This window comes from Geotrypetes seraphini, chromosome 1 (assembly GCF_902459505.1).
Source record: "Geotrypetes seraphini chromosome 1, aGeoSer1.1, whole genome shotgun sequence".
NCBI classification, from domain to species: domain Eukaryota; kingdom Metazoa; phylum Chordata; class Amphibia; order Gymnophiona; family Dermophiidae; genus Geotrypetes; species Geotrypetes seraphini.
Window position 1 is genome coordinate 522,178,474 of NC_047084.1, and position 17,672 is coordinate 522,196,145.

The 17,672-nt window shown below is 41.7% G+C and overlaps 1 protein-coding gene across 3 annotated transcripts in view; it reads right to left on the reverse strand.

The window, feature by feature from the left end:
• Positions 1 to 17,672, reverse strand: part of GRAMD2B (GRAM domain containing 2B) — a 157,775-nt gene that overhangs the window by 111,296 nt on the left and 28,807 nt on the right. The gene's annotated exons all lie outside the window — the stretch shown is intronic.

Here is a 17,672-nt window from a genome sequence, read left to right on the forward strand (position 1 = left end):
TAGAAAAATTCAACATCCTAAGTGACAATCAATCAGGTTTCCGCGCAGATCACAGCACGGAAACCATCATAGCCTCCCTTCTTGACCACCTCCAAACGCTCTTCAGCCAAGGCTCAAGTGCCCTGATAATACAACTGGACCTGAGTAGTGCCTTTGACCTGGTCGACCACAATATTCTTCTAGAATGCCTGGCACACATCGGCATCTCTGATCAGGTCTTCAACTGGTTCCAGGGGTTCCTAAGAAATAGATCCTACAAGGTTCTCAAAAACAATGCGTTCTCATACAGCTGGGACGACACCTGTGGGGTCCCTCAAGGCTCCCCCCTGTCACCCACCCTGTTCAATATCTACCTGGCCTCCCTAGGTAACCTCCTACACAATCTCAAGCTCAAATTCTTCATATATGCAGATGATATCACAATAGCCATCCCTCTAACCAATTTCTCACAAGAACTACTTAACCACATCACAAATATTCTTAACCAGATTGAACTATGGATGTTCTCGTTCAGACTGAAACTCAATCCCGACAAAACAAAATTCTTCCTAGCCACCCCCAATGACAAAATCAAAAACACTTCGATTCCATTGAAAGGAATTACTTTCCCTCTTGAACCCACCCTAAAAATTCTGGGAGTCACTCTGGACAAAAAGTTATCCTTAGAAAACCACACTGACCACAAAGCTTCTCTGTACTATGGAAACTACGCACAATAAAAAAATACTTCGACGACACCGCTTTCCGCCTACTGGTTCAATCGTCTATCCTCAGCATTCTTGACTACTGTAACATCATTTACCTAAACGCAACAAAGAAAACCACCAGGAGATTAAAAATAATCCAAAACACCGCCGTGCGTCTCATCTTCAGCCTAAAGAAATGGGAACATGTCACCCCCTTCTACCACCAACTACACTGGCTGCCATTCGATTCAAGAGTCCTTTTTAAATTCGCATGCTTCTGCTTCAAATCGGTTAATGGTTCTACACCAAGCTACATCAACCCCCACTTCAACCTCTATCACATAAACAAGAAATCCCGTAGAACTCAACTGTTCGCCTTCCCCTCGCCAAAACTCTGTCACTATAAAAGATTCATAGACAAAACCTTCGCCTACCGAGCAGCCAAGCTCAATACATGGCTGGCCCAAATGATACTCGAGGCCCCCTCCTACTTCGACTTCAGAAAATCTCTCAAAAAACTTACCTATTCACCAAACAAGACCCCTAGCGGCCCCACCCGCTCTCATTTCTCCTCCCCCCCAGCTCTCTACCCCCCTTTATAGCTTCTCTCTTCCCTTTCTTCAACAACCTCCCTCCATCCTCTGTCAATTTCGGTATTTACTTGTTACTTAATTGTTCTTTTATTTGTAAATCTGCTTGAAAACGTAGATCCCATTCTAATTAATGTAAACCGATGTAATTAACTTGTTACTTAATTGTTTATTTGTTTGTAAATCTGCTTGAAAAAGTAGATCCTATTCTAATTGATGTAAACCGCCTAGAACTCACCGGGTATGGCGGTATATAAAAAATAAAATTATTATTATTATTATCCATGAACTACCATTCCATATGCGAGACAAAGAAGCCGATTGTCCTGGGTTTTAAAATGGGAAAAACTGGTTCACAATGGAGGATAGCGAGCAGTACTGCACAAGGTCAGTCCTAATATTAGTGCTATTCAGTGTCTTCATATGCAATGTTGATGCATATTTGGAAGGTATAATTATTGAATGGTTTTCTTAACCCTTTATCAGGCATTGTTGCTCAGAAGCAATATGTCTTCTATGGCTCGAGATCTGCATCTCCAAATGCCTGTTATTTGGTAGTTGCTCTCATTCAACATCAAGTAACGTAGAGCATCACCATCTGCCATTTAAAGGATTAATGTGGGCTCGGTGGCACAGCAAGGGTGAGTGGCGTCCCTCCCACCACTCTCTTCTCCATCCCCCTCTTGCACCCCTTTTCCCCGTTATCTCTTTAATTTTCCCAGCGCAAGCAGCATTATGAACTTGCTGCTTGTGTTGCATCAGCTTTCCCTCCTACATTACTTCCTAGGCACGGAACACGGATACGATGTCAGCGAGAGCCAACACTGATGCAGGCAGCAAGTTCGTGATATTGCTCATGCCAGGAAAATTAAAAAAGGGAGGTACGAGGGGAGGGGCTCCCCCACAAAGATGGCGCCCAGGGTGGGAACCCCCCCACCTTTACTACACCACTGTGTGGACTCTCCAGAGAGAAAAAAAATTTGCAGATTGGTGGTGGAATGCAAAAATCTTGCAGCGTCATGCAAATGGAGCATAGACCTCAATCAGAGAATAACAGGCAGCAAGTCTATGATAAGCATCAAATTGAAGGTAACATCTATCCCTGTCACATTGAATTCACCATGGACAGATGGTGTAGCAGTGTGAATGAGGGTGAAACCTGGTGCCTTGAAAACACAGTCGCACAGAGGTTCTAAAAAGGGGGTGGGGAGAAATCATAATTTTATGTGCAAGGGAGGGGATGATCTGTTCCCCTCACAGCTCAGAAGAAAAACCAAACCCCCAAAACAGTCATTATTATATAAGTTCTCTGCTGTGGCCTTCTCTAGAAAGGTCATGGCATGCAATAATAGTCTGGTTCTCAAAAGTCAACACAAACAACTCGTCTCTGGACTCAAGTGCCAGACTTTTAAAAAACTGTCTTTCTGTATTCAGCACAGCTGGACCCATGCTTCTTCACCCTTAGTTCCAAAGATACAGTGTCAGCAGAGTTACCAAGATAAACTTGGCTTACTTCAGTAGAGCTTCTGCAGTTTACACTTCTTTGGGTGTAAACTTCTCCATTCTAGGGGGCTCCCTGTCTGGTCTGCATGGCTTCCTTGCTCTGCTCCTGCTGAGTCATCTCTTCCTTATTCTGTGGCCTGCTTTGTAAAGTGGGTTCTGTGATAGTGCAGTTAAGGGGAAAAAGTAATGTCTATGGACTCCCTCACACATAAGTACAAGAGAAGGTGTACAACCAGGGGAGATACAGCAGCGATATTTAGTATGGTGAGGGGGTTATCTAACACTGATACCCTGGATAAAGTGTATTTGCCTAAAATGCACAAAGACAAAACTAAACAACCCACAAGAGGGTAACCCAACCCCCCTCCCAAGCATAGCTATATCTTGCTATAAGAAAGAAATCCATACTTCAAGAATATACAAAGCATTTCTCATGGAAAACTTCAGTAAGAAGGCTTAATGAAGATAGGCTCACATTTAAGTATGAAAAGAGTACTTATAGGATGGGTAGTGGATGCATGGAGCAGCCTCAAAATGGCACAGAGGCAAGCTTCACTGATTTTGAAAAAGACATAAAATATGAATCGAAAATGCTTAACAGTTTAAGAACATAAGAATAAGCCTTACTGGGTCAGACCAACGGCCCATCAAGCCCAGTAGCCCATTCTCACAGTGGCCAATCCAGGTCACTAGATGTGCCTAAATGTTATGGCGCATATGGCCGCTAAGCGCGATTCTACACATAGCAGGAGCCTTTTATAGAACTGTGCTAAGTAACAGCAAAAATATTTTTGGTGCCAATAGAATTTGTCCCTAGGCGGCTGCCTGGTAGCAACACAGAACTCACTACTAGCATACAAGCCTCACTTTCACCTCCAAAAGTAGTCTCTTCCCACCAGTAGCTCACAGGTCAAGAGAGCCCTCCCCTGTTCTAAAAATTGCAAGGGTGAAATAGGTCACCATACAATATAACAGTATAGCCATTAAAAGTCTGTGCCAAGGCAGAACTTTCCAGCTCTCTACATTTCCTTTTTCTGTGTTAGTTTTAGAGTTTACTAGTGAACAGAGAAATTTTTACCTAACAAATATTGACGGGGCATAATTTTCTTATTGCCTCTGAAATGAGTGACAGTTTGCATACTATCAAATGAGCCAGGGTTTCCACCTACATCAGTAGCTAAACCAAAACCTTGTGGCAGATTCACCTTCACAGTCCAGCTGTTGGCGGGACTTGGCGCTGGGCCATATCCGTTAACTGTTTCTCCTTTGGATACCTTTTGCTTCCTCTGAATGTACGGTAATTTTCAGTGATAATGCTGCTCAAAACAAAAACTAGTTCAGGACTTTTTTTTTCCCCCATGAAATATAAAACCCATCAAATTAAGATCTCTCTCTTTCTCTCTCTCATCTTATTTTCTGAACTTATCATTTTTAAAACATGACCAAAATGATAAATGGGATGGAACTCTTCTTATATGAGGAAAGACTAAAAAGGTTAGGGCCCTTCAGCTTGGAAAAAAGACAGCTGAGGGGGGAGATATGATTGAAGTCTACAAAATCCTGAATAGAATAGAATGGGTACAAATGGATTGATTTTTCACTTCTTCAAAAATTACAAAAAAAACTAGGGGACACTCGATGAAGTTCAGGGAAATACTTTTAAAACCAATAGGAGGAAATATTGTTTCACTCAGAGAATAGTTAAGCTCTGGAACGCATTGCCAGAGGTTGTGGTAAGAGTGGACAGTGTAGCTCAGGGGTGGGTAACTCTGGTCCTCAAGGGTTTTCAGGATTTCCCCAATGAATATGCATGAGATCTATTTACACGCACTGCTTTCAATACATATTTTATTGGGGAAATCCTGAAAACCCTTGAGGACCGGAGTTGCTCATCCCTGGTGTAGCTGGTTTTAAGAAAGGTTTGGACAATTTCCTGGAGGAATAGTCCTTAATTGAGAAAGACATGAAAGCTACTGCTTGCTGGATCAGTAGCATGGAATGCTCCCTAGTCTTTGTACTTTTTGAAAGCATATAGAACCGTTTTGCATTTATCTATTTCACTCTGCTCATTATTTTATAGGACTTTATCATATTACATTACATTAGTGACTTCTATTCCGCCTGTATCTTGTGGTTCTAAGCGGATTACATTAGAAGATAGCTGGACATTTCCAGGCGATAACATTACAATACATTACATTACTTTACATAACATTACATTACATTGCAGAAAGCTGGATTCAGGTTACATATAGAGGTTTTGAGACATTGAGGAGACCTATTTAGTGGTTACAATACTTTAAAAGAAGGCCGGACCCGAATATATATTGAGGATTCATTTTAGAGACTTGATTAGATGTCGCCTGAAGGGAGGAGTAATTGCAAGTAATGTGCAGTTGGGATAGGAAAAGGTGGAGATTAGGTTGTTGGGATGTGTTTTTTGAATAATATAGTTTTGATATCTTTTCAGAATGCTTTAAAGTCAGTTGTTGTGGTCAGCAGCTTGGAGATGGTGGGGTCAAGTTTCGCTGCCTGTGTTGCTAGTAGGATGTCATACAGTTTTTTGCGTCGAGTGCCTTTGAGTGGAGGGTAGGTGAATTGGATCTGGGTTCTCCTTATTCTGGGTGAAAGGTTTCGGTATAGGCGGTTGTTTAGGTAGATAGGTGCAGTTCCGTTTGTTACTTTGAATAGTAGACAGTATAGTTTGAATTGGGTTCTTGCTCGTATCGGTAGCCAGTGTGAGTCTAGATAGGCATTGGTGATGTGGTCATATTTTCCTAGCAAATAGATGAGTCTGAGAGCTGTGTTCTGTACGGTCTGTAGTTGTTTAATCATGTTGGTAGGACATGGTAGATAAAGGATGTTGCAGTAGTCTACAAGTCCTAGCACAAGGACTCCCCTTAATTGTCTCTTTGCCAGGCTGAAGAGTTCTAACTAGTGAATCATTCTATCCCCTCCATTATTTTAGATGCCCATACTTTTCTTAATTTCACTATATCTTTTTTAAGATGTGATGACCAGAGCTGCACAAAGTACTCAACACAGCGATTGGCTGGTCCAGAACTTCAGATAGAAGATTTCCTGTCGGCTTTAGCAGTAGTGGCAGGGCGGTAAGAGAAGGGGACCCGGGGAAAGGAAGGAGGGAGGGACAGGAAATGATCACCTGACCCGTTGTCCTTGAGCACAGCTTCGGGACACTGTCCCGAAGCTGTATGTGGGGTAAATGGGACAGGTCTGAAAATGGACCTATGGTCATTTTAATCTTGCTGGCCCTGCACGGACCGGCAGAAATTTCCTGCGGACCGGCACTGGTCCGCGGACCGGTGGTTGAAGAACAGTGTTCTAAACATCAACTATAGAATTCTGCATTGTGGGGAATTGCTCCAGGAAGGCTATTCCATAATGAAAAGCAGGCATCTACCTGTCTTTAAAAATTACTAGCCTAAGATGCTTTCCCCCTAATTCTATAAAAAGCGCTAAAAACTGATTGTATGTGCAATGTATTATATGGGTTCTTTAACTTTGTAAATCATCTTGTACCTATACAGGCACAGTGTGATCCACAAATTATAAATTAGATTAGTGATCAGTAACCTATAGAACAATAAAATTCATACATCAGACTTTTCAGGCCAATGTTATACATTTCTTAACATCTATACTGTATGGGCTTTATGCTCACCTTAGTATCTAAGCTCTTAACATAGAAACATGATGGCAGATAAAGGCCAAATGGCCCATCTAGTCTGCCCATCCGCAGTAATCATTATCTCTTTCTCTCTCCAAGAGATCCCACATGCCTATCCCAGGCCCTCTTGAATTCAGACACAGTCTGTCTCCACCACCTCTTCCGGGAGACACTTCAATGCATCTACCACCCTTTCTGTTAAAAAGTATTTTCTTAGATTACTCCGGAGCTTATCACCTCTTAACTTCATCCTATGTCCTCTCATTGCAGAGCTTCCTTTCAGGTGCCATCTAATTTTACTAACTAGACATAACCAAACATTATGTCTACACATATAATATTGTGTCTACCACACAGATTATCGTTGAGCATGTTTATCTGTCAAACATTTAAGTATTCAAAGTGGCACTGCTATGAGAGAAAAAAAAATTTATCTGAAAAGTTTATGAATGCGGATCGGACAGTGCCAGAGGGAAATATGCTGGTCGGCCCCAACAGCATGTTACAGCTACTGCTGCTAGCACTCAGTGAAAAAAAACAAAACAAAACAGGATTCTGTGAACCGGGGCTCTCAGGAAAAGGAAAGGGTGAGGGGAAAGAAAGGGGGGGGAAGGAGAGAAAGTGTTGGATCTGCTGCAGGAAAGGCTTAATTTATGGGCCAGTGATGTCACTGGCACAGGCATTTGGCACCATTTAGTGCTGGTGTCCTTGACCAGAGCCTCACCTGGTTCATAGGTTAAAGCAGCCCTATCCACCATCTCCACCATCAATCTAAAGCTGGAAAAAATAAGTAGGTGGCTAAACTCCAACATGCTACCACTTAAATTAAAAAAAAAAAAAAAAAAACAATCCATGGTCTTTACACTCAAAAAGGGTCAAACACTGATCTCTCCAATAGACTTTAGATCTATCCCCATCGAAACCGTGAGAACCATCAACCTTCTGGGAATTATCTTGGATGAATCACTTTCATTTCATGACCACAACAATTTCTGTGGTGCAAAAATGCCTTTTCCGTCCACTTGCTGAGTTTTTTGACCAATCATCACTCAAAATTCTTAATCACTCATTAGTTATCTCTTGTTTGGACTATGGCAACGCCCTTTACTATGGAATTGCAAAAAAAACGAAATAAGATGCCTACAGATAGTTCAGAATACAGCCATCAAAATTATTTTTAATGCAAAAAAATTTGATCATGCAACTCCTTTACTGTTTAAATCTCACTGGCTCCCAATCTCACATCTATAAAATAATGCTGTTGACATTCCTCAAACAACTGAAAACCTGGCTTTTCAGCAAATTGTAGCTCTATCCTTCCTCCCTTTCTCTCCCCCCTTCTACACATAAGTTCATGTAATCCTTTTTCTTCTTCTCTACCCACTATTTTAAGTTCTTGTAAACCGTGTCGAGCTCCATTCTCATGGAGATGATGCGGTATATAAACTTAAAGTTTAGATTAGATTTAAAACTAGACAAACCGGACAGCCAGATTTCATCAATAGACTCCTTATACCCTATTCCTCCCGACATACGCTCTGTTCATCTTATCAGAACTTACGTACTCGTAATTCCATCCTTAAGATTCATTAATACCATGAGAAATAGAATTTTCTCCATCATTGCTCCCACACTATAGAATTCAGCACCATCATACTTACAGGAGATTAATTCATTAGACAAATTTAAATACAACTTAAAAAACCATGCTTTTTGAAGATATGTTTGCAGTACAACTGTTTAAGTTTAAGTTTATTAGGATTTTATATACCGCCTATCAAGGTTTTCTAAGCGGTTTTTACAATCAGGTACTCAAGCATTTTCCCTATCTGTCCCGGTGGGCTCACAATCTATCTAACGCACCTGGGGCTATGGAGGATTAAGTGACTTGCCCAGGGTCACAAGGAGCACCAAGGGGTTTGAACCCACAACCCCAGGGTGCTAAGGCTGTAGCTTCAACCACCGCGCCACACACTCCTTTTAAGGATGTCCTCTTCTTTTAATTTTTCTTTTCTTCTCTTTTCTGATCAGTTTTTTTGCTCAGGAAAATGCAGTGTCCTCCCAACTTTCTGTTCTTTCCTTTCAAATCATTAAGGTTCTCCCACTTCCTTTCATTCCAGTCTATTTTGTTTGCTATACGTCTGTCTAAAAGTTTAGTTTTTGTAGTTCTGTTTTGTTTTTAATTTTTGATGTTAATTCGTTGGACTTCTTCGTTTTTTACCCTTACTTATCCCCTCTTTTACTAACGTGTGCTATGCTTTTTAGCGCGCGCTAATCACCCGCTAAACGCTAACAACATCCTATGGACGTGTTGGCTTAGCGCACCTTTGTTAAAGAGGGCCTTAATGAATTCTGAATGTAAGCCGCCTTGAAATTTGATAAGGTGGGTTAACAAAATTTTAATAAACTTGAAACTGAAACTGAAAAGGATCTGCGTGCTTTCTAAATGCTGCCGAGGTTCTAGAACAATAATTTTAAATGAGTGACGTTTATATATGCAATACACTACATACATACATGACCTTCATGGATCTTTGCTCTGACACAATATAACAGTTCTTAAGAGTTAAATGTAAACATGGTCTATACATCCACAAAAGTCCAACCTCCTCCCTCCCAAACAAATAGTGCAAATCATAACCAGGACATTTCTCCATGAAAAGCACAATACAAAAAAATAAAAAAATAAAAATTCTTATTCTCATGTCATTCTGAGCAATTGCAACACAAATCTATCACTGGTACATTGTAAAAATACAAAACCTGAAAAAAATCCCGTCGTATATTTAACAAACATCATAAAACAGCAGCACTAATGCCGATTTAAAATAGCAAGAATCCTAGATATTACTCCTGGGACAATTCAACACAAAATGAAAATTTCTTTGTAAAATTCTAGAAATGTTGTGCACAATGTTTTAAAATTCTGCATTAATTTGTAAATTTATTGTGCAGAATTTCCATAATCATAAGGCCTGACCACTTCCCCCAGCTTCTTCCTTCCCCAGTAATTATCACTCTCCCCAGCTTTTTCTCACCCAATTTAGCATGACACCCTTCCCTTCTCCCAGCTAAAAGAATGACACGGAGACAAATTTGTTCCCATAGGACTCAATTTCCCCATCCCATCCCCGCGAGTTTTGTCGCCGTCCCTGTCAGCTCTACCTTAACTGCACATGCCTCGAACACTACGGATTTTATAGTGTTTGAGGCTTGTGCAGACGAGGACAGAGCTTGCAGGAATGGGGTAGGGACAGGAAAAGAACTCAGCGGGATGGGAAAATGAGTTCCCACAGAGACAGGGAAAAATTTGCCCCCATGTCATTCTCTACCCCCCATTTTCCCTGCCCCTAGTTCTTTCTCTCTTCTTAGCCCTCAATCCCTGCCTCTCTTCTTTCTCTCCTTGCCCCCACCTTTCTGTGTCTTCATTTTGATCATATAACAAAAGGAAGAATCAAGCATCTGTGCATCAGACCACTTCCTTCTCTGCTGGTCTGGGCCCGATGTTTATTTGAAGCACCTGGGAATGTATGTACTGGGATTTAACTGCCTTTATAGTTTCACCCACAAGACATACAGCCATACAGTTCAAATAAGCGGTTGGGCCCAGGCCAGCAGAGGAGGAAGAAGTAGTACAGCTGCTTGCTTCTTCCTTATACCAAGAGATCTGAGAGGGATAGAGTAAGTTGGGTAGAGGTAAGTTTGTACAAGTAAACTGTGGATATGTGCTGCAAGAACAAGGAATCAGAAACCTTACAACTTTTCTGCCTTCTGCTTCCTGTACAGAATTCTGCAATAATTCTTTGTGCAAAGAAGCACAGAATTCCCCCAGAAGTAACCTATAACTAGGCAGCACTACAATTATCAACACACCTGGTTCTGGTAAAACAGAATAAGTGGAACTGCTACAAACTGCAACACAGAAACTAAGGGCCTCTTTTACGAAGCCATTATAACTGCCCTGAAGCCAACAGAGATTTAAAGGGCTTCAGGGCCATTGTCACATGGCTTTGTAAAAAGGGGGGAAGGGTTAAGTAAATGGAATACAACCCAAGAGATCATAAATTAGAAATAAAGACAGAAACTGAACTGGGAATCCAAAGAAGTTAAACTACAACACCGGACAAATGCAAACAAATGCACAAGACACAATAACATCAGTGTTGCCCGTTTTCCAAAGTTAACATATTAAAATTAATAAATTCAAAATAAAACCCTTGTTTCTACCTTTGTTGTCGGGATGTTTTATTTTTACATCATGTTGGTCCCAGTTTCTCTGTTCTGCTTCTTGTCTGTCTTCCGCTAATTCTGTTTCCAGTGGCCACTGTCTTATTTCTTCTCTCTCCTTCTCGTTTCATTCCCTTACCACACCTGACTCTTGACATATTGATCTTTCATTTAAAGCTCTCTCCTCCCTTCTTTTCTCTTCACCCAGATTTCACCCTTTTTCACTCTTCTCCTTTTCATCTACATATCAACTTTGTCTCCTTTCACACCCTAGCTCTTCATGTCTCATCTCACTCCAGCCTTCTCTTTCTTTCAATCTACTCCCCATTATCACTTTTCTACCCTCTGTACTCACTATCTTCCTCACTCATTTCCTTGATATACCTCCCATAGCCTATATCATATGGTTTCATCATTCCCATAATCTCCTCCCCCTAAAACCTAACAGCTCCTTGCTTTTGCACCTCCACACCCAGCATCTCCCCATGTCCAACTCTCCTTCCCTCCCTCCCCCCCCCCCGAGTCCAACATCTTCCTCCTCCCTCCTTCATTCCCTATCTTCCTACCTTCCATTCCCCCCCCCCCCCGAGTCCAACATCTTTCTACCTCCCTCCCTCTATTCCTTCCTCCCAGAGCCAACATATCTCCCTCCTGCACCCACTGAGATCAACATTAGATAATGACACGGGGACAAATTTTCCTCCCAGTCCCCGCAGGAATTCAATTTCCCTGTCCCCGCAAATTTTGTCGCTGTCCCATTCCTGTAATCTTCTGCCTTGACCCCACAAGCCTCAAACACTTATGATTTTTAAGTGTTTGAGACCTGTGCAGATGAGGACAGAGCTTGCAGGAATGGGGCAGGGACAGGAAAAGAATGTGATAGGAAAATGAGTTCCCGCAGGGACTGGGAAAAATTTGTCCCTGTGTCATTCTCTAATCAACATCTATTCCTTCCTCCCTCCCTCCCTTCTGTCCCCACTAAATCCAACATCTCTCCTTCCTTTTAACAGCTCCTCTTCCTCCAGCCCTTTTGCCCTCTCCACTCCAACAGCTCTCTTTCCTACCACTCTTCCCCATATGATATTTTCCCTACCTCCCGTCCAATCTCTCTCCTTTTACTGCACAAGTGTAATATCACTCCTTGCTTCCTCCTGTTATACACCATCTTCATTCCTTCAATTGGCCAGCATCACTTTCTCTGCCATCAATCCTCCTCCCTCTGCCCATGGTTCAGCATCTATCCTTTCATCATCCTAACTGACGCAGCACCACCCCCGAGAAGCATCTCTCCATCCATTGGTGCTCTCCCCTCCTGACCTGAACTGACATCTCTTCTTCCTCCCTCCTTCCTCTCCGGTCTACCTTTAGTCATCGTCCAGCTGTCTAGAGGGGGCTTGCAGCTACTCACATCCACTGCCAGCTCCAACATCTTCTCTCTACTGCATTCTGACCTCTTCCTGTTTCTGCAGGAACAGACCACAATAGAGAGAAAATGTTGGAACTAGCAGCGGATGCGAGTAGCTGTTAGCCCCCTCTAGACAGGGCAGCAAGCAAAGGTAGATCATGGAGGAGGAAGGAGAGAGGAACTGGTTCAGGTCAGGAGGGAGGGCACGAATAGAAGAGATGCTGCAACAGGTCAGCGGGAGGGAGATGGATGAGTGATGCCACGCCAGTCAGAAGAATGCAAAGGGAGGGTTAGAAAAAAAAAAAAAGATGCCAGGCACGATCTGAGATATCTAGAGAATGAATAAGGACAATAGACAACAGTCTCTTCAATTAAAAATAGAATTTGAACTTTCCTCATTCAATCTACCTGTGATGCTGCTCCCTGCAAGCTGCCATCTAAGGCCTCCACTTCAGTTGGCCACATTATAGGGCTGCCCCTGAGCTAAGGTCCAAAAGGTTTCCCCATTACCACAGGAATGCCCTACATAGTCCCCGTTCCTGAAGCACTACCACAGAAGGGGCTACCGTTGCTGAGGTATTCCTGGGGATTTTTCTAAATTCTTTCCCATTACTGCAGTATTACTGTGGTAACCATTCTGTATCTAATTAAAGTTTTTCATGCTACGATTCCAAAATACATATCTGAGGAATTGCCAATTTACACTCCTATATGTTCTTTACAATCACATAAGAACATAAGAGTTGCCGCTGCTGGGTCAGACCGGTGGTCCATCATGCCCAGTAGTCTGCTCACGCGGCAGCCCTTAGATCAAGACCAGTGCTCTAAATGAGTCCAGCCTCACCTGCGTACGTTCCAGTTTAGCAGGAACTTGTCCAATTTTGTCTTGAATCCCTGGAGGATGTTTCCCCTATAACAGACTCCGGGAAGAGCGTTCCAGTTTTCTACCACTCTCTGGGTGAAGAACTTCCTTATGTTTGTACGGAATCTATCCCCTTTCAACTTTAGAGAGTGCCCTCTCTTTCTCCCTACCTTGAAGAGGGTGAATAACCTGTCTTTATCTACTAAGTCTATTCCCTTCAGTATCTTGAATGTTTTGATCATGTCCCCTCTCAGTCTCCTCTTTTCAAGGGAGAAGAGGCCAGTTTCTCTAATCTCTCGCTGAACGGCAATTCCTCCAGCCCCTTAACCCTTTCAGGACCAAGGGACATATTTGTCCCATAACTTTAAAATCCTATAAATTTTGATTGGGATAGTCTACAGTTCTAAATTTGATATGTACAGATTCCATATGATACTGCCTTTATGTAAACAAACTGGTTCCGACATTCATTCATTAGTTTCGTTGCCAGATTAACGAGAAGATTCACTTGCCACACTGTCCATAAACCAGAAGTTTGATTTTTTAAATAAAAATAATGATATTTCACAAAAACATTTTGTCTTTGGTTTTGCTTTCCTATGTCGCTACTATAGCGTTCTGATGCGTTTTACGCCACATCTGATCTCTCGTTCTCAAGATGTCGCCTTATTTCGTCATGGGACACATATGTCCCTATGGACGGTAGTAGAATTCTGAGGTTGATGTGCACGTGTCGTGATTCTTTTCGTTTTGTGTTACCTGGTGCCGAGAGCTCTGAGGTAAGTTGGCCGACCTGTCCAATAACTGTAGAACGCATTTTGGATCCTTTCTCGAGTACTTGTATGCTCATCAAATATTTTGTTGCAGTTGCACCCGATAGAATAAGGATGCCTTTAGCAGAACGCTTCTTCGAAATAACTGAGGATGCCATTGAGCAGATATTGCTGGCAGATAACAGTGATGATGAAGACAATCTTCCACTTGATGAAGAAGATAGAGGCTTTCTTGACGAGGATGTTGAGAAGGTAGGCAAAGAAATTGTTATTGAGCGCCCTGTAGCAGCAACTAATGACTTACCCGAAGCTCCACGAAAACAACGTCGTGCAAAAGCAGGCCAGAAAGAAGACATCAATTTCATCTGGAAGCCTCGGAAAGCAAATTTTCAAAAGAACACCATTGAGTATGAATATGGAAATGTGAACATAGATGTCGATTGCAGTGTGGAACCTAATGCCTACGAGGTATTTGAGAAAACTTGCGGTTTCAATGATCTGGCAGCTCATATTGTTGAACAAAGTAATTTATACATGAAGCAGAAGGGGGTTCCTTTCCAAACCGATGCCCAAGAAATCCGTGCGTTCTTGGGAATGAATTTAGTGATGGGTTACCATGTGCTTCCTAGTCTGAGAGACTACTGGTCTACTGACCCTGACCTACAAGTGCCATACATTGCTAAAGTAATGCCTCGACAACGGTTTGAAGCGATCAGGTCTGCCTTACATTTTTCAAATAATGAAGAGATGCTTCCGAAAAGCCATCCCGATTTTGATAGAGCTTTCAAAGTTCGGCCTGTAATGGATCACTTCAATCGATGCTTCCAGAATGCACAGAACCCAAGCCAACAACAGTCAGTAGATGAACACATGATACAATTCAAAGGACATAGCATCATGAAGCAATACATAAAAAATAAACCTATAAAGTGGGGTTTCAAGATGTGGTGCAGGTGTGACTCAAAGACTGGCCATTTGTACCAATTCGACTTGTACACAGGCAAGAAAACTGACACAGAACATGGACTTGGAGAGGGCGTGGTCCTCATGCTAACGAAATCACTCGAGCACTTATGCTGTGAGATTTACATAGACAATTTCTTCAATTCCCCAATTCTTCAGCTGAAAACACAACAACAGGAAATATATTTGTGTGGAACGGCTCGGGCAGACAGAAAGCATATGCCAAAGAATCTCAAGCAGGACAAAGAGCTGAAACGTGGAGAAAGCCAAATGCTTTCAGCAAATGGCATAACCTGTGTAAAATGGATGGACAACCGATCTGTTGTGATGTTGTCTAATTTTCTGCATTCCACCAACTCGGTCTCAGTGTCCAGGATGCAACAAAAAAGTGCAGAAAAGATCCAAATTCCTTGTCCTGAAATAATAGTTGCCTACAACAACTTCATGGGCGTCGTCGATCTCATGGATCAAAAGAAGATAACATATGAAGTTGACAGGAAGTCGAAGATCAAATACTATTTGCGCATATTTTTCGATTTGATTGATATAGCTGTCAACAATGCTCATTGCATATTTATTCAACTGAACCTGAACATGAATCCTCAATGTAAGGCCATGACCCCTCTTCAGTACAGGCAACTGATTGCAAGGTTCCTCATTGGAAATTATACAAACAGGAAGAGAAGTCTTCCAGCAGGATCTGTTCGAAGCAGCAAGAACAGTATACCATCCCCTATGCCTGAACACAAGTTGGCGAAAATGGGAAAGCGGAAAAGGTGTGCTCAATGTGCAAAGGACAAAATTGAAAATCGGACTGATAATATTTGTGAAATTTGTCAGGTTCACTTGTGCTACACATCATCACGCAACTGTTTTGAGAAATATCACACATAGCGGTTATTTCGGGTCAAATAAAGATGACCTCGGTGCTTGTAAGTTACCTGATTTTGTGGTTTAGTCATACTCATGTACAGATCGTGCAATAATAAATTCAGGATGAAACTTATGCTGTGTTATATATTGGATATGCATACACGTCTCTTATATACAACCTGTGTCCTTAGCCGACCATAGGGACATATATGTCCCAGGCTATAACTCGTAAACTATAACAGCTATCGTCTCCGAATCAATTTTTTGGCATCTGCAAGCCCTTTTCACCATAAAAATGTCGTCAAAACCACAAAAATTGGCCTACGATCCTTATGGTCCTGAAAGGGTTAACCATTTTAGTCGCTCTTCTATGACCCTTTCGATTAGTACTGTGTCCTTCTTCATGTACAGCGACCGGTGCTGGATGCAGTACTCCAGGTGAGGACGCACCATGGCCTGGTACAGTGGCATGATAACCTTCTCCAATCTGTTTGTGATCCCCTTCTTTGTCTTTCCTAGCATTCTGTTCGCCCTTTTCGCCGATGCCGTACACTGCATGGATGGCTTCCTCGACTTGTCGATCAGAACTCCAAGTCTCTTTCCTGGGAGGTCTCCTCAAGTACCGTCCCGGACATCCTGTATTCGTGCATGAGATTTTTGTTACCGACATGGATCACTTTACACTTATCCACGTTGAACCTCATTTGCCATGTTGATGCCCATTTCTCAAGCTTGATTATGTCATGTTGCAGATCTTCGCAATCCCCCTGTGTCTTCACTACTCTGAATAACTTTCTGTGTGCCCTCAGCAAGATCTCTTTGTTTAGAAACTACTCGTAAATGAGCTGTGCAATCAGGTCCTTTCTGTTATAAGGTTATTAGATGGTTTATTTTGTTTTGCATGGCTATGACGTTTGTTTTTAATTCTGTCAATTATTGGATTATTAGATGGGTGACTATTGTTTTTACTAAATTGCAATAATTTGTTTTAAATTTTGTTACTGTAGAATTATGTCTGTCTGTGGAAATGATTGTGAATGTATTTTTATAACCCATTCTGGGCTTTTTTTTTTTTTTGGGGGGGGAGGATAATAAATATGTTATGTGAGCAGTAAGGTATATCAAATCCCATTCCAGTCCCTTTTTTCCTGGATCTCACTGTAATAATTACTCAGCTTTCTAAATTCATGCTTAAGGAAAGTTACCTCTCAGATACAGTACATTATTTCTGTGCCAAGAAGGTTTAATATCTCTGGGGCTTATTTCCTAAATGTTTGCTCCCAGGTAGCTGAGGCAATAGAGGGTTAAATGGTGACTTCCCTAAGGTCACAAGGGCTATCCCTTGGGAGAAAGCAGGTTTGGGATCATGGCTCTTCAAGTTTACCTGTTAGCAGTTTTCAAGATTACCTGTTGGCAGAGCTAAGCTTTAACAAGAGGGTCCCTCGGTGCTTTGAGTTCAACTAACCATGATTAGTTATGATCAGAATAATTATTAAAAAGTTGTACATTACTGTTTTTTAATGACCATTTGTAGCAAAGTGACAATTCATAATGTACTCACCTTCCACCAACCTGTACATAAAACCTTTTAAAAATTAAAGAAGGAGGGGTGGAAGGACAACAATGAGAAAATTTAAAACTAAAAACCACCCCATGAACCATTAAATAAGTCATACTATCTTGGCAGATAAACGCAAGAGAAAATCTCCCTTCCAGCCCCCCCCCCTCCCTCCAAAAAAAATAAAAATTAATAAAAACCCACCTGGTCACACAAAGAGAAAATCGAAGATTTTGTTTCCTGCAATATGGAGGCCCTGACTGTGTGGGGTGCGTTATTTTCCCTCTTTTATACACAAAACTGCACACAGTAAGCCAGATTTTTCTTCAAGTTCCTTCTTCTTTTTCTCCCAGTCTTATTCTAATTAAATAGTATTCAGAGAGAGAGAACAGACTAAGTACACAGGCTTACACATCCTCTCCTCTCCGAGTACCATTAATTATTGAACTTCAAGCAGCTGCATCCGTTTGCTCTTATGCACCCAGCAACAACAATCAAAAAAAAAAAAAAAACCCCTTTAAAGCGATCGCAAGAAAACAACCTA